The following is a 21085-nucleotide window of genomic DNA, read 5'->3' as shown; positions in this document are numbered from 1 at the left end:
GGAAGCAGTCCTGAGGTGCCCTTCCCTGCCCCCAGGGACACCCCCTGCTACCCACACCCACCCCTGGAGGACACCGATGGATGGGGGCACCCATCCCAGGTAAGTACAGGTAAGTTGAGGTAAGTATTTTTTTTAAAGTGGCATAGGGGGCCTAATTTGGGCCCCTCTACATGCCACTGTGCCCAATGGCCATGCCCAGGGGACAGAAGTCCCCTGGGCATGGCCATTGGGCAGGGGGAGCATGACTCCTGTCTTTGCTAAGACAAGGCCGTAATGATGAAGTTAATAGTGGAGGGTGTGGAATATTGCCCAGGTAATAGAAGGTCATAGCGAGTCTGTGTCACTTTACCACATCTACCCCAGCAAGTTTGTGATCCATTTATAGTGTAAAATTAAGTCACACCTCAATAAATCACACAGCTTGGGGAAAGAGGACTAGAGGCTTGGTGAAAGGATGGGAAAGGAAATTTGGGGAAAGGTATGACAACGACAAACACTACACAAAAGAAACCATGACAATATTCATCGGGCGCTGAGCAGCACACCATCAATAATCTGTTGTGCAAGGGAACAATAAAGGGATAAGTATGACGCAGTTTAGTTAAATGCATTGCAAATAGTCCTTCTGCCCCAAAGAGACCTACTCTAAATGTTAGGTCTTCTAGGTTTGGAAAATGCAAATTATGGCGTACTGAAGCTAATCCACTCTCCCATTCTTCTTGGATGTCTGTCAATCTTGGTTGCCTGACTGAACCAGTCTGGTAGGGTAAGCTGGGGTGTTGAGCTTTCACCAAGTTTTGTTCATGCAGGAGAAGCCTATGAGAAACATAAAGAAGAGTTTCACATTTGAGCCAGCAATGCAGCAAACACACACTCAGCAGCATTTCCCTGACCAAGGCACTTCTCTCCAGTCCAAAGAGCATATGAGTACTAGGCCTCAGAGTCATTGCCATCTTCATGGTTTCTCTTTGAGGTCGATAACTTTTATCTGCTAGCTGTTGAGGTAGTCCTACCCTAAGTCCTTACATCATCTTCCTCCTTCTCCTGATTCAAAGTAATTCCATTCCAGTCCCAGACGGAGCGAGAAAGACCTCTGTAGTGCACTGCTGTTAAAAAACAAATAGAGAAACAGAATTAGAGTATTTTGTGTAGATTTGTGTTTGGTAACTAAAGTGACTGGTCTGGTCTCTGAGGAACCAGAAAAAAGGAGTGGGACCTGCAGGTACATTTCGGTAAGTTTGAAAGGCCAATCATTTTCAGAGAAAGATTATCACCAATCAGCCCCCAAACATTGCAAATCACAAAAATCGAAATTATACATTTGTTGAACTGCCTCCCATATTGTCAGCCACCACAGCCATCATCACTCATAATCACTCAATATATCTCCACTCATTAGTGCAATAGTTAAAAGCTCCCTCTTCCAATCCAAACATGGTGTTTGATACAAAATATTATCTCTTCTTTAATAGTAGCAACAATTGGAATTTGGCATTGGCACTGGCAGTCTTCTAATCAATGATCGTCTGGGGCAGCCCTGCTAGAGAATTTAAAAAAAGGATAGGCAATGGCATGAGGGAGGCAGGCCTGAAGGAAATGTGGGGTCTTCTTCACTACACACAAGTTCAACTCCAATCCGACCATATATGTGACTGAAAAATGGAGGGGCACCATAAATCTGACACAAACAATGTTCCACTAGCTGTTTTTGCAAAAAAGAAAGAAAGAAAGAAGTTCAATGAGAAGCAATTAAAAAGTTCTATGATGGCACTGACATACTGAGTCTGGGAAGTAGAGTCTGTCCTCAAACTCAGGTGGTTCACTGAGAAGTTGGTCAGCAAACACACTTGATTCTGACCAATCATCAGCTTCCTCCTTTTGTGGTGTTTCGGGAACAGTGCAATCAGGTGATATAAAATGCTGGTTCATTTTGATCATAGTTAATCTTTCCACATTTTGAGGGGACAGACTGGACCTTCTCACTGTAACAACTGCACAAGCTGCAGTGAACACATGTTCACCAGATACACTGGCTACAGGTCAAGCCAGATACTGTATTGTCAGCCTGCTGAGCTCTGACAACTGGCACATCTTCCCACACCAATACACCAATGGGTTCTGATCCACATACAACTCTTTTGGGTCATCTAGATAGTCCTGGAACACTCTCTGAAGTGTCATTGGTGCTGCCGCTTGCTTAACCTATTTTACCTATGCCACTTGACACCAAGCCTATGCAGAGGTTGGGACCGATTCTTCTGATGCTGCTTTTGCTGGTATTCTTGTTTCTGGTGTTGGCTGCTGTGAGACTAGACTGCCCTCCCTGGAAGTCGAATGCGGCACTCCAAAACTGCAGAGTGGGACTCTGCGTTTCAGCCATTCAACTTCCAGTTCTCCAGCTTGCTCAACAATCCACCTGTTTTATTTTGAAACCTCCCCATCAGAGAAAGGAATGCAAGTGGGAAGATTTATTTTGTAGCGTGGATCAAGTAGGGTGGCACAGATGTACTCCTTGGATAAGATGTCATTTTGCAGCCTTGAATTGCAAGTCAAGCGATAGCTTAGGCTCTGAACCAGGGCATGCACTTCTCACACCATGAGTGCGAACCTTTCGAACACCTTCTTTAGCTGGTCCTGTAGCAGATACAACAATGAGACAGCTTGGCCCATCGTACTGTCCTCCTTGTTAACTTCCCTGTGAAAACCTCAAAAGGGAGCAGCATCTGTGTCAGGCATTTGACTAGGCCCCATTTGTCCACATGCATTGATAGCCTTCTCTATTGTATCCCCTACTCTTAGACTGACAAAGGCATTGATCTGTCAGTACTGCTCAAAAAGCCTTTGAAATACATAATAAGTTCAGTTTCACTTCGTTGGCACCTCCTCCTGCCACTCGGTTACCATGCTGAATAATCCGCAACTGCTTCTGGGCTTTAAAAGAAAGACTGAAATAAGTGTATATTTGTCTGCAAGTGGTCAGTTTGTTGCTAAGTATGTCTTTTTTTTTTTAAAGTCTTGCATAATCAGGTTGATGTAGTGCGCCAAACCCAGGACCAAGGACCCTGGAATAGCCACTGTCTGCCATGGCCTTGACTATGTTACAGCCATTGTCCGTGGCAACAAATCCAATTCGGAGACCTCTGGGTCACACCCATTCAGACACCTTGCTATTAAATTCATCCAAGATGTTTGCAGCTATATGTGATTTCTCCATTGCGTACATGGCTACTGCTGCATGCCCCCAAATGCTCGTTAAAATGTCTTCAGGGCCAAGACCTGTAGATTGCTTTTGCTTTAACCCCACAAAAGAGATTCCGGTTGCAGTGATGCACATGTAATCAGTGGACTGACAACTGGTCCACATGTTTGTCGGCAGGTGGATAGTGTGTAAAATACTTTGCTGCACAGCTTGTGCAACCAATTGCAGCACATCATGATACTGTCTTGGAACAGTAACTCTGGCAAGATAGGTCCCACTTAGAACCCTCCATTTCAGGGAGCTGGCTGCCACAAACTCTAAGAATCCTACTCCTTCCACAAAAGAAAAAGGGAGGAGGCCCAGCACTAACATTTTTTATGGCTTCCCATTGTACAAATGCACCATTAGGTACTTGTAATCGTAGGGCCCCTCCTGCCAAAACATGTCTGTAATAGAAGCCTGGATTTTCTTGGGGCCACTGATGCAGGTGACTTTTGAGAAGTAGGTGGTGATAGACTCAATATGTGTTGTGGTGCAGTCACTGAATGCTGCAGCATCTCAATCTGAATCTGAGTCTTCCTGTGCCATTGTGAGGTCACTGAGGTGGGTGATTCTGGAGCACTGATGGGGAGAAAGCTGCTTTGCTCTTTCTTTCTTACCTTCCACAGTGATTTGACCAGTTCTAGTTGATGTTTCCCTGATCTCCTCACCTTCACCACCACAACCACATTCAGTAATTTTTTTAGGTTGCTCATCCCACAGGATTGTGTGATGTTTTTTCTTGTGGGTCGTCTGGCCTCCAAAACCAGAATGTGAAGCAGGCTTACCTCAATGAACACTCATGTCACAAATGGAGCATATTTCACTGTTCTCCTCCTGTTTGCTAATCGTAAAAAAGTCCCAAACTGGGTAGGAGTACTTTCTTACTGGGCCACTGCCAATGCCTGAAAAAGAACTGGAGGTAGGTGGGTGTGTCATTTGCCTCTCTGTAGAGCATACTTTACTGAGTTAGGGGTTGGTGCAGGTCTCTGCTGGGGGACTTACAAATGTGGGAGCTGGTGGTGCTGCCTGTGCCACATCCCTCAGAGCAGGTTTGATACCAGTGTCAAAATCCACTGTGCCAGCTTCCACAATGACTGGCTCATCATCATTATCCTCATTTTCATCATCCTCTTCCATGATTCCAAGGCTTTCTGGAACTTTTCTTTTCTTTTGCCTCTCCTGGCATCTCCCAGACTCTGCCAGGGTCTGCTCCATGTCCCTACCATTGTCATCAGAAGTTTGGATAATATGGTGGAATAGTACCCTTCCTTTTTTTTGCTGGAGATCTGGGAGCTATTGATTCTAAAAGAGGAGGTTCTTTCTCAACAGGAATTTCAACCTCGTGGTCTGCTCCAACTTTAGGAAGATCTACTTTTGCTGGCTGCAGGTACTGTCCACTTTGCTCTGTTTCCTGAAACAATTGGTTACTACTTTGCAAAAGGGACAAATCTAATTCAACGTCACTACTCGTCGGCATCACCATGATTGCAGTGGCTGCCTCGCTGACAGACATGGTCTTTTGCTTATATTGGGGTGATGAAACTGATGTGGCAGTTCTGCACCCAGGTTTCTTCCTGGAGGCCGGTGTGGCAGGTAAACGTCTCCCAAAAAAGGTTGCAGTCCGCACGTAACTGGTGAAAAGCTACGTGGTCCCTGACCACTTTCTTGGGAGCAACTTTCTTTTAGGCCATATTAAAGCTCTCAGTTAGCAGTGGCACTAAGCTGCACAAGCGGATGAGATTGGAGGACTGAAATAACTATACATATCTTCTCTTTGGAATCACTGCGGGTGAGGTGAGGTCTCTTCTCTTGTGCAGCCAAAAAACAACAAAGCAAGAAAAGCATGTAGTTGGTGAAACGTGGCATTGTTGCAGGTTGAAATAGTACAGACAAATGTAATCTTAGTGCGGTTTGTTACTTATGTAATAAATACCAATTTAATAAAACATTGTAAAGTCAAACCTTACAATCACACCATAAAATTTCATTTCAAATCCGACAGCACAACATGCGGATATAGTTCTTTGCTTTATCTACATCTGTTTTAAGAGAGACACCTGTGGTAGTCAGAGAGAGGTGCATGGGTCAATGGGATAATCCTTAAAAAAAACTATGGTGGCAAGGTGGTCCGGGGAAATGGAATAATCATTCAATAATTGATTTATGCTGCTAATGTCTCTGCAGTGCACTGTAACCAGGATGTTTAGTAGGAAATGGAATTATTATACACCTAAAGTAACCTGATGATGAAGTGTGTCTGTGTGCCTTTTGTGAATGGAGGAAGGGATGGATGGATGAAGAGATGGATTGATTGAGGCAAAATGCAGAATTAAATGAAGTCAAAAACTATAAACATTAAAAAAATGAAAAATAGAAAAGCTACAATAAAAATGGAAATAAAATTGGAAACAATCATTAAAATGGAAATAAAAAATACAAATAAAAAAGCAGAAAATGTAAATAGGAAATAAATAAAAAAATGAAAATAAAAAATACAATTAAAATAAAAGATAAAATACAGAAAAATAAAATAAAATAAATTAAAAATATATATATATCATCTTATAATAAACAAATAATCAATAATTGTATGCAAGCCTATGGCAAAGACACACTGGCTGGATGCACAAAATGGTTGCCAGTCACATGGTCAAAAAACAACAACAAGGAGCAAGGCGGCAAGGGGAACAAAGAACACATGCAGGCCTGTGGCAAAGACATGCTGCTGCCAGACTCACCCTGGACCTACCATGCCGAGAACACATTTCTGTCAGAGTCACCAGATCCTCGGGGACTGTGCACGTTCCCAACACGTCCACCACTGAACAGCTCCAAGACTCTGATAGATAAATCACAGAGACTGAGAGAGTTCAAGAGGGGAAGAGGGGATTAGGAAGGGAACGTCTGGGAAGGAGACCTGTAGTAAGAAAAAGGTTAGAACACACAATATGAAAATTATATCTCCTGAAATCAATACTAAACTATGATTCCAAGCCTAGTCAACCTGAAAACATGAACAATCTAAGAGTTAAGTTTAAAATGACTAAATTTCAAGATGGCCGGATACCTGTAGGGGAATCAAGATGAATTAAATGAAAACTTTCTTATTCAAGTACTTTCCTTTACATGAGAATCAGAAAAAACATTCTGACTAAATTTTAAACCAGTCATATAAACCCTGTTTTGAGAATGTATACTAGGACCATACAATATTGCATCTAGAAACTATGGCCTTCTGTGTACTCTTAAAATGTTTCAACACAAATTGCGAATATTGCATATATATATATATATATAGTAAACACCATAAAAGGATTGTGCACCATGAATAACACAATATGGATTCAGGAAACAAATCACATAACTTGTCAACTCAAATATTACATAATAAATATCTTAAAATAGTGGCATGCAATAAACAACATGAATTAAACTCGAGGAGAGAATAGTGCGTCTTGCCAATTTGAGTGTTACCATGTAAAATACTAAGAAATGGTAACATGCAATGAATATCAAAGTCAAATCCTCATTAATTGAATCGCGCGTCTTGCCGATTCGTAAAACACGATATAAATATCAAGGATTAACAGCTCACAATAAATAACAAGATCAAAGTACAATGAAACAAATCGCGCTTCTTTTGCCGATTCTTAAGCCACCATGTAAATGTCAAGAAATGGTAGCGCGCAATGAACAACAAAGTTAAATGCTCATGAAATGAGTTGCGCGTCTTGCCAACTCGTAAAACATCATGTAAAAGTCAAGAAATATCAGCGCGCAATAGACAACAATGTCCAAACACCATAAAACAAATCGCGCGTCTTGCCGATTCTTAAGCCACCACGTAAATGTCAAGAAATGGCAGCGAGTAGTGAATAACGAAGTCAAACCTTTATGGAATAAATCGCGCTTCCTGTCTATTTGCAAACCACCATATAAATGTCAAAAAATGGCAGCGCGCAAGTAATCTGTTATTCATTGAAGAATGAAAACCAAGAATATGAAAATTCTCAATAACGGTGTTGGGAAATGTCCAATCACCATCTTACCGCCTGGAACAATGATCACCAATGAAGGATGAGGGCAGAAGACTGGAAGATCCAAATAGGCCGCCGGGACAGGAGCTCAGGAAGAAGCTGCTGCTCTGCACCGGGACCTCTGAATAGTGAGCACTGGGAGTTGGGATGACTCTCTTTTATAGAGTCTTGGCCGAGCCCAGAACAATGCCCAGGCATGTTGCAGGGAAAGTCTCTGGAAGGCCCTGGAAAGGGGCGACACCCTAACACACTCTGAAAACCTGCAGCAATGCATTGCAAAGGAACAGTATTTGTAAACATATTAAAAACAAGTTTTCAGGATTGAACTCTGCAATGCAAAAGGTTAAACCACAACATATCAGCACCATGCATAAATTACGTTGTTTTGAGAGTGCTGGGTTTTTGCATTTTTGTCGCAAATACAGCGCGTACTGCTCTGGTGTTGACAGAACTCCCCTCTCCCAGACGCGCTCTAGGGCCTGGTTTGCTTGGATTAGGACGATGAAAGCGTCTCACAAGTACTGGAGCATGAACATCAGATGCGGAAACCCATGAGTTACTTTCAGGACCATAACCTTTCCATGAGATTAAGTACCATAGATTACGCCTTCTCAGTTTAGAAGCCAACACTTTCTTGACTTCGTATTCTTCTTCCCCTTGTACTAGAACAGGAGCTGGATGAGGGTGGACCTTTTGGACTGCCTTTTTCAAGGGGGAAGTGTGGAACACTGGATGAATCCGTAAGGATCCGGGCAATTGTAGTTTATAGGTCGCCGGATTGATTTGCTGAAGGACAGTATAAGGGCCTATGAATTTGGGGTTAAACATGTGCTTCTTCTTGAAGTCTATGGGGGTCATTACAACCCTGGCGGACGGTGTTAAAGTGGCGGTAAGACCGCAAACAGGCTGGCGGAAAAAAAAGGGAATTATGACCGTGGCGGAAACCGCCAACAAAGACAGCCACTTTCACACTCCAACCGCCACGGCGGTACAGACAAGCAGCGCGGCGGTCACCGCCAACAGACAGGTGGGAGACAAAGTAACACCCACAGTATCACAACCTACCAATCCGCCACCTTTTCTGGGGCGGATTCACCGTGGATAAAAACACGGCGGAAACAGCCATTTCAAAGGGAAAACGCTCACCTCAAACACTCCACGAGGAAGGAGGGCACCATGGAGCCGGAACTCCAAATACTCCCTGCGATAGTCTTCCTGCTCCTGTACGATGACCATCAACGCCGGCGCCGAAGACAACGGTGAGTACTGCACCTACGACATAGGGGAGGGGGGAGGCAAAAGTCAGGGAGACACACACGAAACACCCCCACCCCCGCCCCGACCCTCGCCCACTACAACACACACACCAATGCATATCCAAACAACACAGTAACAACCCCCAACCCCCCCCGGAAGAATGCAAAGACAAAAGGAAATGAGTGCAACCATTGTAATGTATACAAATACAGTAAGCTAATATATACAGATATATATACACATTCAACAAAATATACATCACGATTAGTAGTGCAGGTATACACCATTCAATGTCCGTGGACCACTGGCCCCAAAATGCATGGGCGAGGCCCGTACTAGATACCTGAGCAAAACGGAGAGAACACTGCTGCGGCATCAGATAGAAATACAACAGGCACCTCAGGGGGAAGGGTGGGGGGGCACCTCAGCCGGATGACAGCACCACGCCAGATCCACGAGGGGGCTCCATGTCCATTGATGTATCCTGGGGAGTGCAAAGCCACAGTCTCACAAGTCTTTTCAGTGGATGGTTTGCCCACTGCTTTATCCTGGGGAGTGCAAAGCCACAGTCTCTCAAGTCTGTTCAGTGGCTGGTTTGCCCACTGCTTTATCCTGGGGAGTGCAAAGCCACAGTCTCTCAAGTCTGTTCAGTGGGTAGTTTGCCCACTGTACCATCCTGGGGAGTGCAAAGCCACAGTCTCACAAGTCTTTTCAGTAGGTGGTTTGCCCAATGCTTTATCCTGGGGAGTGCAAAGCCACAGTCTCTCAAGTCTGTTCAGTGGGTGGTTTGCCCACTGCTTTATCCTGGGGAGTGCAAAGCCACAGTCTCTCAAGTCGATAACAGGCTCCACTGGTTCTGGAGGGGGACTGGTGCCCAGAGTGCTTCATCCTGTTAAGGACAGACGGAGTGGATGCATGTCTCCACTGGTTCTGGAGGGGGACTGGTGCCCAGAGTGCTTCATCCTGTTAAGGACAGACGGAGTGGATGCTGTTCTCCACTGGTTCTGGAGGGGGACTGGTGCCCAGAGTGCATCACTGTCCCCGTGACGGTCCCAGTTCCGTCACTGCCCCTGCCGCACATGGGCTAGCGGTGCTTGAGTTGGCGGTGCTTGCCCTGTTCAGCGGTGCTTGCCATGGCGGTCTTTGCCCTGTTCAGCGGTGCTTGCCATGGCGGTCTTTGCCCTGTTCAGCGGTGCTTGCCCTGTTCAGCGGTGCTTGACTTTGCAGTTTCTGACCTGTTCAGCGGTGCTTGCCATGGCGGTCTTTGCCCTGTTCAGCGGTGCTTGCCCTGTTCAGCGGTGCTTGCCATGGCGGTCTTTGCCCTGTTTAGCAGTGCTTGACTTTGTGTCTCTGACCTGTGCAGCGGTGTTTGCCATGGCGGTCCCTCATTGCCCAGCGGGGCTGTGGCTGCCGGGGCCCTCCCGGGCACTGAGTCTGGCGGTGGTCTCCTGGCCAGTGACGATGGGACTGCCCTCCTGGGCACTGACTCTGGCGGTGGTCTCCTGACCACTGACGATGGGACTGCCCTCCTGGGCACTGACTCTGGCGGTGGTCTCCTGACCACTGACGATGGGGCTGGCGGAGGCCTCCTTGGCAGCGGGGATGATGGCGGCCTTCTCCGCCGTGCTGCTCTTCCCACACTTTGGTGTTTTCTTCTGCCCCCTCCCCACCTTGGGAGGAGTCACAGCTGAGTCGACACTCCCCCCGGGACCCTTGTGAGCGGCTTTGCCGGCTGGAGTCTTCCCCCTATCCCGTCGGGCACTGTCCAACTTCTGGTGCTTCACAGGGGGGGGACTGGCTGTGCTTTGGCTCCATGTCACACTGGCTACCCTGGTGCCCGGTGCACTCCACATGCCTCTAACAGGCACCACTGGTACCGGAGATTTTTTGGCTGAGGTGCTAGTACGGGACCTATGAATCGGAGGGGGGGTGGGAAATAGGTCAACGTTGCTCAGGAAAAGTTTCTGACGAACACTGGGACGGGTAGCTGGAGGGGGTCTGGGAGTGGAGGAAGAGGAGGTGGTTGTAGGAGGTGTAACTTTGGATGATTTGGGTGCAGGTGCATGTTCTGGTGGCTGTCGTGAGGTGGATGGATGTTGGGTGTGTGTGTGCCCGCGTTTGTGTACTTTGGGAGGGGGCGTCACAGACACACTGGGAGAGGACACAGGGGACGTGTAAATGGTGGTGGGGGTGGTGAGTGCAGGTGAGCAGGGTGTGCTGGTGGCTGTGCTGGTGCGAGTCCTAGTGGCATGCAGGTGAGAGTGTAGACGACACTGGGAGGGAGGAGGGAGACAACAAGGAGGGGGACACAGTGGAGGCAGTGGATGTTGCTGTGTCTGTATGTGGGTGATGCTTGTGTGAGTGCCTGTGGGATGTGTGGTGCCTATGTTTGCCTGAGCTTCCCTTGTGTGTTGACGTGTGTGCAGGCTGGTCTGATGGTGTGCTTGGGATAGGCACAGGTACAGGGGATTGGGTCTGGGTGGAGGAAGTTGGACGGGGGAGGCTAGACACAGGGACAATGGCTGCCATCAGTGCTGAGGCCAGAGATTGCAGGGTTCGATGATGGGCAGCCTGACCAGAATGAATGCCCTCCAGGAATGCATTAGTGTGTTGCAACTCCCTTTCTACACCCTGGATGGCATTCATAATGGTAGACTGCCCAACAGTGAGTGACCTGAGGAGGTCAATGGCCTCCTCACTGAGGGCAGCAGAGGTGACAGGGGCAGGGGCTGAGGTGCCTGGGGCGAAGGTGATGCCCATCCTCCTGGGTGAGCGGGCACAGGGCACATGCTGAGGGGCTGCTGGGAGGGCGGTGCTGGTAGGGGGGATGGCGGCTGTACCTGTAGAAGTGGGGGGCACAGATTTTGCCGCCACCACAAGGGAGCTCCCATCGGAGGACGAGTCAGTGTTGCTGGTTGCTGATCCGGTGACTGCCGTGAAGCTCCCCTCGCCCTCCGTCCCACTGGTGTATTTGGAGTCTGTGGTGTGGCCCTCCATGGCCATGTGGGCTGCAGCCCCCTCGTGCTCCGGTGCCACTGTACCTCTACCTGATGATGCTGATGCACAAAAGAACAGGGAGAGCACAAAAAGGGGGGGGGGCGACAGAAGAAAAACAGGTTGAGTGCATGGCTTACCGCTACCGTTGGCGGACAATACAGACACAGCAGCCCCCTGCACTACGCTGCGCTGTTGGGCTCTACAGATGCAGTTCCTGGGATATGGCCTACATGGCTATGGTCGACATCTGCACACATAGATGACACAGGGGCATGTATACCTGTGCTTGGCACTCTATAGAGGTGGGGTGGAGTGGCTTATGGCCTGCATTACGGAGGGGCCTAGCCTACGGAACTCGCCCTGCCCTAGGGAAACCCACAGCCCTCCTCCCCCACCCAGACCCCTTCATTGCGCGCAAAGTCAGATGAATGAGAGGGTACTCACCCCCTTGTGTCTGCTGTGATGCCCTCAAGCACCCATCCAACTCAGAGTAGGCCACCGCCAGGATCCTGAACATCAGGGGGGTCATGGTGCGACGGGCACCCCTCCCAAGTTGGGAGGCCATCCCCAGCTGAGCCTTCGCCGTCTTCTTGCTCCAGCCGTGAATGTCCTCCCATCTTTTACGGCAGTGGGTGCTCCGTCTGTGGTGGACCCCCAGGGTCCGGACGTCCTTGGCGATGGCACGCTAAATATCCTTCTTCTGGTGGGCGCTGACCTACATGACATGGACAGGGGAAGAAGAGAAGTCATTATCAACTGCACCATCAAAATGAGTGGCCCACATCCCTGCCCTTGCCATGTGGCACATGCATTCACAGTCCTTCATGCTCACAGAACTCTGCCCCCTTCCTTATTACGACCAGCCCTCTCCACCCAGGCATAGCCCATACAACTTGCACCCTATGTACTCACCTGTTGGTCTGGAGGACCGTAGAGTAGCGTGTACTGGGGGAGGACCCCGTCCACGAGCTTCTCCAACTCCTGTGCAGTGAAGTCAGGGGCCCTTTGCCCAGACGCACGTGTCACAGCAGCACTTGCAGTATAGGTCCTCTCCAGTCGAAGATCAGGTATCGAGTGATTCAACAGATTGAAAATGGCGGTCACGTCCGCGGCGGTGCGTATCATCACCGCCGGTGCACTTCCTCATTGGCTCCTGGGACCCATAGGGTCCAATGTTAACCAATGCAGCATTGCGCCGCGGTCTTCGACCGCACACCGCGAGGTCAGGCAGCTGCCATTTCAGGGGCCCACATGGCTTCATTTTCAAATGCGTCACACATACCTAGGCATGGACTCAACACTCCTACAGACAACTTTTTGGATTATGTTTCGTGTTCTGTGTAGCTGTGGGTACATACCTCTGAGTTGCTTGACTCTGTGGTCACTTTTGTCCTTCCGAGGCACCGTCAGCTGGGACATTTGAGGAGATGGCGGAATCCTCCAGTGTACCGACCGCTGGTGGACCTGTTGACAAGGGAGGGGTGACATTTAATCATCACCTACAGGTTTGACCGTGCCACAATCCAGGAACTGTGTACCCAGTTGGAGCCAGACCTGATGTCAGCAATCCGCCATCCCACAGGAATCCCCCCTCAAGTGCAGGTGCTATCAGTGCTCCATTTCCTTGCAAGTGGGTCATTTCAAACAACAGTGGCCATGGCAACAGGGATGTCCCAGCCTATGTTTTCCAACGTGTTGTCCAGTGTTGTCTGCCCTGCTGAAACACATGAGGAGCTACATCGTTTTCCTTCAGGTGGAGGATTTGGCTACAGTTAAAGGTGACTTCTATGCCCTTGGACATATCCCCAACATCATAGGTGTCATTGATGGGACCCATGTAGCTCTGCCCCCCCACCACACGAGTGAACAGGTGTACAGGAACCGGAAGAGTTATCGTTCGATGAATGTACAAATGGTATGTTTGGCAGACCAGTACATCTCCCAGGTAAATGCTATGTTCCCTGGCTCTGTGCATGATGCCTACATCCTGCGGAATAGCAGCATCCCTTATGTGATGGGGCAACTGCAGAGGCACCGGGTGTGGCTATTAGGGGACTCTGGTTACCCCAACCTGTCATGGCTACTGACCCCAGTGAGGAATCCCAGGGCAGAGGAACGCTACAATGAGGCCCATGGGCGGACTAGGAGGGTGATCGAACGCACCTTCGGCCTCCTGAAGGCCAGGTTCAGGTGCCTCCATATGACAGGTGGTTCCCTATTCTACTCACCAAGGAAGGTGTGCCAGATCATTATCGCCTGCTGTATGCTTCACAATCTTGCTTTGCGACGCCAGGTGCCTTTTCTGCCGGAGAATGGTCCAGATGACGGTGTTGTGGCAGCTGTGGAGCCTGTGGACAGTGATGAGGAGGAAGCAGAGGAAGAAGACATTGACAACAGAGACTCAGTCATACAGCAATATTTCCAGTGACACACAGGTGAGAACACTTTCTTGACTACTACAAGTACTTTCACACTTCTGCCTCTATCCTGTCTGTCAATTTCAACCAGTATTTGGTAACTGAGTTGTACATTTCCCTTACGGTTTCACAGGTGTGGTTACCAACGTGTGTCCTCTGCTTGCATCCTTCATGGACTTGTGATGTGTGACATAGGTATGTTGACATTACTATTGAGAACAGATTTTGTCACTGTAATTGCTAATACACATCTTCTAAATCACAGACTGACTCCAGATTGTTTTGTGGTTCAAGGGTGTTTATTGAAGTGCTAAATATTGGAGGGGGTGGTAAAATGGTGAGGAGTGATGGTGGAGGAATGTCCATGGCAGAGTCCAGTCTATTACTCTCAAAGGTGCACTGTCCATATGGGCATAGGAAGTGGAGCTGGGGCAGTTCCAATATGGACAGGGTTACAAAGTGGGACAGTGGGATGACAATCAAGGTGGTCTCATTTCTTGGCGGGGTTCTTGCCATCGTGCTCTCTGTCCTGTTCCTGGATCTCAGGGACCGCTTGCGGGGTGATTCTATGTCTGCAGGGGGTGGGGTGCTGGTGTGGTGGTCCTGTGGCGGGATGTCCTGTCCACTAGCGCCGGCGGAGGTGTTGGGCAGTTCATCGTCCATGCTAGTGTCAGGGGCCCCTTGGAGTGCCACGGTGTCCCTCATGGTGTTCTGTATGTCCTTCAGCACCCCTACGATGGGGCCCAGGGCGGAGCTGATGGTTCTGAGTTCCTCCCTGAAGCTCAAATACTGTTCCTCCTGCATGCGCTGGGTCTCCTGAAACTTGGCCAGTACCGTAGCCATCGTCTCCTGGGAGTGGTGGTATACTCCCATGATGGAAGAGTGGGCCTCGTGGAGTGTGGGTTCCCTTGGCCTGTCCGCCCCCTGTCGCACGGCAGCCCTCCCAGTTCCCCTGTGTTCCTGTGCCTCCGCCACCTGGATCGTGTGCCCACTACCACTGTCCCCAGGTCCCTGTTGTTGTTGGGGTGGTGGGTTATCCTGGGTTCCCTGTAGTGGTGGACACACAGCTGATTGACGTGTCCTGGGTACGGAGGTATGGGCCCACTGGGTGGGTGCCGTGCTGGTGTTTCCAGGGGGTGGAAGGTCTGTGTTGGGCTGTGCCTCTGTGAGGGGAACCGACTGTCCCGCGGCCCACGATGGTCCGGGCTGGTCATCTGGATCCAGTTGGCCAGAGCTGCTGTCATCACTGTGGGCCTCTTCTGTGGGTGGGGTAGAGATGTCTGGACCCTCCTGTCTGGTGACGTTAGGTAGTGGTCCTGCAGGGGTGTAAAAGTATGATTATTGCATGTGTGTGTGTCATGGTGAGCAATGGGTGGGTGAGCGTGTACCCCAGTGCTAGCATTCCTGTGTGGGGGCTTGTGTGATGATGGTTGGGGGGTGTTATGGGTATGTGTCGTGGGCATGCTTTAGTGAGGGGTGTCCATGCTTTGTTGTGTCATGCAGGGCTTGGTGTTGGGATGGGTCGTTTGTGTTATTAGTACATTAGTGAGGGGTTGGAGTGATAGGGGAGGGGGTGAGGGTGGGGGTGTGTGATAGCATGCAGGTAGGGTGGGGGATATGATAGTTAAGATTTGACTTACCAGTGTCCATTCTTCCACCGACTCCTCTGAGGCCCTCAGGATGCACAATGGTCAAGACCTGCTCCTCCCATGTTGTTAGTTGTGGGGGAGGAGGTAGGGGTCCGCCGCCAGTCCGCTGTATCACGATGTTGTGCCTGGAGACCACGGGACGCACCTTCCCCCGTAGGTCGTTCCACCTCTTCCTGATGTCGTCCCGATTTCTTGGGTGCTGTCCCACTGCGTTGACTCTGTCGACTATTCTTCGCCATAACTCCATCTTCCTAGCTATGGAGGTGTGCTGCACCTGTGCTCCAAATAGCTGTGGCTCTACACGTACGATTTCCTCCACCATGACCCTGAGCTCCTCCTCGGAGAACCTGGGGTGTCTTTGGTGTGCCATGGGGTGGTGTAGGTGATGTGTGGGGTGGTGTATGTGGTGATGAGTGTGGTGATGTGTAGTGGTGTGTGGTGTTTTGTGCGTGGATGTTGTGTGGGTGATGGTGTTGTGTGCCTCTGTGTGGTGGGGTTGTCTATTCTGTGCTATCTCTCTGGCCTTCGTCAATAATTTTGGGTCGTAGGGGTTTGTGGGTGATGTGGGTGTGTGTTTTATATTGTGTTGGGTGTGTGGGAGTGGTGTTTGTATGTGTATCAGGTGTGTGTAATTCGAATTGTCCAATGTGGCGGTGTTTTGGAGATGTGTGTGTATTTTGAGCGCGGCGGTGTGTACCGCCAATGGAATACCGCGGTTGAAAGACCGCCGTGTGGATTCGTGGGTCGTGATAGCATGGGCGTGTTTCTGTGGGCGTTACGGTGGAGGTTTTGTTATCGCCAGTTTATCACTGACCTTTGGTGTGGCGGACTTGTGTGGGTTTCTGAATTTGGGCGGATTCCGATATGTGGGTCATAATAGCTGTGGCAGATTTACGCGGCCACGGCGTTGTATTGGCGGTCTTCTGCACGGCGGTAAGTGGCTTTTACCGCCAATGTTGTAATGAGGGCCTATATGTTTTGTGGAAAGCCACACTTTGTCACCTGGTTGATATTGCGGTCCCTCACAATGGTTCTTGTCATAATGCCTTTTATATTTTTGTTTGGCTTTTTCTAAATGCTGATGAATCAGTTTCTGGGTTTGATGTAAATGCTGAATGGTTTCTGACACAGCTGGAGTAAGAGAACTTTCTTGAGGAATTGTGATGGGAAAGGTGTCAGGATGATAGCCAAATAAACCAAAAAAGGGTGTAACGCCAATAGAAGTGTGGAATTAGTTATTGTAAGCTAACTCAGCTAACCAGATTTAGTCTCTCCGTTTGACCATCTGTTTGAGGATGGTGACTAGTAGATAGCGTAGATGTCACTTGGAGTGTTTTACACCATGTCTTCCTGAAATTGGAGGAAAATTGTGACCCCCGATCGGAGAGGATAACCTTTTGCAGTCCATGATAATGAACCACTCTGTTCAGTAAAATAGTTGCCAATTCAATAGAAGTGGGCAATTTTTTACAGGCAATGAAATGTCCATATTTCATGAGACTATCTACTAACACCAGAATTACTGAATGGTGTTGAACCACTGGCAGACCGGTAATAAAGTCTAAAGAAATGTGTTCCCATGGACGACTTGGGGTTGGAAGTGGATGTAACAATCCTTTTGGTTTTGAACGACTTGTTTTAATGCGAGCACAAACTTCACAGTTGTTTACCATTGCTTTTACATCTTTTGTTAGGGTAGGCCACCAAAAATAGCGTTAAATCAGTTCAAGCGTTTTAGGAGTACCTGGGTGACCTGCCGTAGGTATAACATGCAACCAATGAAACACTATCTTGCGAAGTTTGGTAGTGGGTACGAACAAACGAGCGTCATGAAAGGGTAAACCTTGCTTGATTGACCTTTTGGGATCTGCTTGGGCCCACGTTTGCCATTTTTTAACAGTGAAAGAATTGCGAAGTTCTTCAAAGAAATCTTCAGTTTTTATGATACATAGAACCTTGTCAGGAGCAATGATAGCTCTGGAGGCTTGGAATGCAGGCAACCTGGTAGACTCTTGACGGGACAAGGCGTCAGCCTTGCGATTATCTTTACCAGGCCAGAAGGTTACTACAAAATCAAATTCAGAAAAGAAAAGCATCCAGCGTAATTGCCGAGAGGTCAAAAGTCTGGCGGAACTCATGAATTGAAGATTACGATGATCAGTATATACTGTAACAGTGTATTTGGCACCCAACAAATGATGTCTCCATTCTTTAAAGGCGTCACAAATCGCCAGAAGCTCTTTTTCAGCAATGACATAGTTCTGTTCGGCTTCGTTCAACTTCCGAGACATATAAGCTACAAGATGAAGTTGTCCAGTGTCTTTATTTTGTTGTGATAAGACGGCTCCTATTGCTACATCTGAAGCATCAGCTTCCACTATGAAAGGTTGATTCGCATCAGGATGAGTTAAGACTGGGGCAGTGGAGAAAGCTTTCTTCAAAGTTGAGAAGGCTTGATAAGCTTCTGGGGACCATATAAACTTTTCTTTCTTTCTTAGTAGCTTAGTGATTGGAGCCACTGTCTGGGAGAAATGATTTATGAACCTCCGGTAAAAATTTGCAAACCCCAGGAAACATTGTACATCATGAACAGTCTTTGGGGTAGGCCAATCAGATATGGCTTTTACTTTCTTTTCTGCCATCACCATACCTTGAGGGGTAAGAATAACTCCTAAAAATTCAACTCTGGTAACATGAAACTCACACTTGGTTAGTTTGCAATATAAATGGTGTTTTCGAAGGTCTTCAAGAATTTTCTTGACATTTTGGACATCTTCATTTTCATTGTCTGAGTAGATCAAAATGTCATTGATGTAGACTATGGCAAAGTTGTTGAGGTACTCTCTAGGAACGTCATTCAAGAAAAATTTAAATGCTGCCGGAGCATTACACAGACCAAAAGGCATGACGGTGTATTCAAAAAGGCCATATCTTGTCTTGAACGCTGTTTTCCATTCGTCACCCTCTCTCATTCTGACCAAATGATAAGCACCTCGAAGGTCAAGCTTCGTGTAGATTTTTGCTCTCTTTACTTGTTCCAATAAGACCGGAATTAGGGGTAAAGGATATTTATTCTGATAGTGACTTTGTTTAAACCCGTATAATCAATGCAAGTTCAAAGTTCTCCATTAGCTTTTGAAACAAAAAACAAAGGCGAGGCTGCAGGAGACTTAGAGGGGCGAATGAAGCCATTCTCCAAAAATTGATCTAGGTATTTTCGTAAATGTTGATTTTCATGTTCTGACAGGGCATATACACGAGAGTTGGGAATTATCGCACCTGGGGCTAGATCAATTTGACAGTCATAAGATCTATGAGGAGGTAAAGTCTCTGCTCCTTTCTCATCAAATACATCTTTGTAAGATGAATACTGTTTAGGCAGCTGAATTTCTTTCTCCGCGGCAGTAGCTATGTAAGAGTTGCAAACTTTTAGTACTTGAATCTTTTGGAGACATTGTTCGTTACATAGCGCAGATGAGAACACGATTTTTCGTTCTGCCCAATTGATCTCCAGATTGTGATGAGTTAACCATGGCAAGATGAGGATAATCCCATATTGGGGAGCATGGATCATGTCTAGGATGATTTTCTCTTCATGTTTCTTTTTTTGAATCTTATCTTCACAAATCATCGACAAGGGGATCGTCTGAAGAGTTACCGGACCTCCAGTCAAGAGTTTTCCATCCACTGCCTGGATGATTTCTGGGGTCTTCTTTTCAATACATGGGATCCCCCATGCACGAACCAATTTGACATCAAAAAAATTCCCAGTAGCCCCAGAATCGACTAGAGCTTTTTTTTAAATAGATCTTTTTCTTGACCTAAACTGTTATTTCCAGTTTAAGATGTCTAGATTGTGAAGGGTCCACGGTGACACCCACGAGCAATCCTTCTCTGCATCTCGGGTGTTTTAGTTTTCCAACTCGACTGGTGCATTGGCTGCGACCTTCTGAACTGGACCTTGCTTGTTCTTTGGTTTGATTGGACAATCTTTGGCAAAATGACCTTTTTGCCCACAATAAAGACATTGTCCATTTTTTCTGCGGAGGTCCTTTTCATCTTTGGTCAAAGGTCTTCTGATGGTTCCAATTTCCATCGGTTCCGGCGTTCTTTTTTTCTGAGTTCTTGAGTCTCTGTTATCATGAACGCGCCATGCATATTTTTCAATCTTTATGCGCGTTCCTTTACGTTCTGCTAAACGATGATCAAGTCTCAAGACAAGATTTATTAATTCTTGACAGTCTGTAGGTTGTGGATCGATTTGCGCTAAGATATCTTTTAATTCCTCTTTGAGTCCCTTGTCAAACAAGACCGCTTGTTTTTCTTCAGTCCAGGATGTCTCGGCAACCAGCCGGTTAAAGTTGGCTAAATACAACACTAGGTCTTGATTTCCTTGGCGTAAATTTAATAATTCACGATCTGCTGACTATGTTACAGTTCTACGATCAAAAACCCTCTCAAATTCACGAACAAAATTTCTCCAGTTATACAACAAGGGACTATTTTTACGTACAAGAGGAATTGCCCAAGTAGCTGCATCCCCAGTCAGATGTGATAACAAGAAAGCTACTTTGGACTGGGCATCTGGAAAAGTATTTGGTCTGCAGGTGAAGTGTAGTTCCACTTGAACCAGGAAAGATTGCGCTTTCAAAGGGTCACCTGAGAAACGTTCTGGGGGAGCTAAAGGAATTGCAGAAGGAACATTTAGGGAAATCTGATTACTTCCAGAAGCCTGAGAAGAAGTACCTGGCCAAGAAACACCTGTGGGACTTTATTCCTTCATCTCTACCTTATCTTGCAACTGACTCACTCTCTCTGCTAAGCTAGTTGTCAATTCTTTGGATGATACCACCTCTGCTTGGAGCTGGGTGATAGCCTTGACTAACTCGTCTAGCGTGGCCATGCTAAGAACATACACAAGCCAGGAGGATAGTAATTTGTGGGCTCACTATTATGTCAGAGTCACAAAGATCCTCGGGGTCTGTGCACGTTCCCAACACGTCCACCACTGACCAGCTTCAAGACTCTGATAGATAAATCACAGAGACTGAGAGAGTTCAAGAGGGGAAGAGGAGATTAGGAAGGGAACGGCTGGGAAGGAGACCTGTAGTAAGAAAAAGGTTAGAACACACAATATGAAAATTATATCTCCTGAAATCAATACTAAACTATGATTCTAAGCCTAGTCACTCTGAAAACATGAACAATCTAAGAGTTAAGTTTAAAATGACTAAGTTTCAAGATGGCCGGATACCTGTAGGGGAATCAAGATGAATTAAATGAAAACTTTCTTATTCAAGTACTTTCCTTTACATGAGAATCAGAAAAAACATTCTGACTAAATTTTAAACCAGTCATATAAACCCTGTTTTGAGAATGTATACTAGGACCATACAATATTGCATGTAGAAACTTTGGCCTTCTGTGTACTCTTAAAATGTTTCAACACAAATTGCGAATATTGCAGATATATATATATATAGTAAA

The sequence above is a fragment of the Pleurodeles waltl genome, chromosome 3_1, assembly GCF_031143425.1.
Source record: "Pleurodeles waltl isolate 20211129_DDA chromosome 3_1, aPleWal1.hap1.20221129, whole genome shotgun sequence".
Taxonomy (NCBI): Eukaryota; Metazoa; Chordata; class Amphibia; order Caudata; family Salamandridae; genus Pleurodeles; species Pleurodeles waltl.
The sequence above is the reverse complement of the archived record's forward strand: the minus strand, read 5'-3'. Positions refer to the sequence as shown.